We start from the raw sequence: 2188 nt of genomic DNA, 5'->3' as shown, positions 1-2188 counted from the left end.
ATTGGCCTCAGCATTATCCCATCCGAGGAGCGAGGAGGTTGGGGTATTTATACACCAATCCCTGCTAGTTGGTCTGGCCTCAGCATTACCCCATCTGAGGAGTGAGGAAGTTGGGATATTTATACACCAATCCCTGCTAGTTGACCGAGGCTGCTTCTGGGAGGGCATTGATTCTCTGGCATTTCCAGTCTGCTGCAGTGGTGGACAAAAAGGCTTCAGTGCCAGAGTGCCAGGGTGCCAGGGTGCCAGAGAGAGCCCTCAGACAAAGAGAGGTCAGTACTGGCAGTTGAAAATCAGCTGTTTTCATGCCCTAAGTTGGTAAGGATGGAACTGTAGGCAGGTAACAACAGAGTTGATAGCATCTCTCTAATGCTTTTGAATCTTATCTTTTTGGCTCTTACTAAGAAAGAGAAACAAGATTTCCACTTCTCCACAACCACCTGAAAACATAGACTGGAGTTCTCAGAGACTGTAAGAGAAAACTTGAGATGAACATATATATCACCTGCATTCACCTTTGTTTTCAGAAAGAGATAACTAACCTATAAAACAGCAGTTTCAAACCCCAATTTTTTAAAAGGAAGGAGAAAGAACATTTATTGCTAATTACTATTGTCAGGGTGAGGATTATTTCTTGGCAAATAGTATAGGCAGCTCTTGCAAAGATGCTCATTAATATCATCTGTGATTCCTGGAAACCTAGTCTGACAGACTAGCAACCCTATGATTCATACTGTCAGGGATACTGACTACAGTGATTCGTGGGGGGAGCATTTCTTCCTACCACAAACTCCACTCTGCTCACCTCAGTCCAGGATGTCCCCTTTATAAAGAGATGCTCATTGTAGAACAAAAAGAAGATTGATGGTAAATTCCTCCTCCTCCAGCATGCTTAATGTGCCAAACATTGTGCCCCAAGATGGGTTATATGGCCTTTGAGAGAGCTAAGTAGACTTTGCAAAGTGGGGGGCTCCCATGTGCACAAATAAGTTGCTGGCATTCTGATACCTGGGGATGGTTGATATGACCAACATGCTAAGAATGGCTTTTACAGTTTTGAATAGCTGGAGAAAAATCCAAAAAAGAGTAGTAATTCAGGACACCTGAAAATTATATGATATTCAAAATGCAGTTTTCATAGATGAAGCTTTATTGGAACCCAGCCCTCACTCTCATTTGCTCTACAGCTGCAGAGGTGAGTAGTTATGACAGAGACTTCATGGACTACAATGCCTAGAGTATTTACTGTATGGTTCTTTATAGGAAAGTTTGCTGACCCGTGCAATAAAGAGTGGTTTTGTTGAGGATCTCTTCCCCCTGGATAAGTATTTAGCACAGAAAATGAGGTACCAAACAACCACAGTTAGGGTAAATCCACTTTAGAGGATTATTGGTATGCACGTGAATATAGACCAGATCTTGATCCTGAAACAGACCCACACTTGTGGCTAATTTGGAAGTTTTCTCTTTTTACTGATCTCTGTAGTTCTTAAGCTAAAGGTTTCTCTGGAAGTAGGCAGAAGCAGAGGGAGGAGGAGGCCTATTCAGGCTTTCAGCTGAAAGCACTTTGTAGTGCTTACCATCATCCTATCTTCCCATATTCCTGCTTCTTCTAAAGCCAAGACACTGAATATGTGAGATTGTTGGAATTCAGCTTTTTACCAGTCCTGTAACTCATCATTCAACAATCTAAATCTTGTAAATAAAATAAAAAACCTGATGAAGCCAGGCTGTTCAAGGATATTGCAGAGCTGAGTAGGAGGCCCACTTAGTAGCTATGAGCACATTGGTATGGGAGTTAGGTCCCCAAATTTATATTCTAGCTCAGCCACTTGCTAGCTATGTAAACTGAGCATACTCATTAATCCTTCTATTACCTACCTTCTCCATCTGTAACATGAAAATGGTAATAATCTCTCCCTTATACGAATTCTCTGGGGGTTAGTTACATGTGCCCCAAAAGCAGCCTAGCACGATGCCTGGCTTGTAGAATGGGCTCAAAGAATATTAGCTATTGTTAGTGTTTCAAATTTGAAATTGGGGAATTTTAGGTGAGATATTGCAGGATCTTCATGCAAATGATATTTGTAATGAAGCACGCTTCACCAGCACTCTCTAACTTACCCAAATGGCATTGATTCAATAGCTAAGTGTCCCTCCCTCATGTTGCTCACACTTGTGGTACTCA

Source organism: Cebus imitator, unplaced genomic scaffold (assembly GCF_001604975.1).
Source record: "Cebus imitator isolate Cc_AM_T3 unplaced genomic scaffold, Cebus_imitator-1.0 Scaffold255, whole genome shotgun sequence".
Classification (NCBI taxonomy): Eukaryota; Metazoa; Chordata; class Mammalia; order Primates; family Cebidae; genus Cebus; species Cebus imitator.
The sequence above is the reverse complement of the archived record's forward strand: the minus strand, read 5'-3'. Positions refer to the sequence as shown.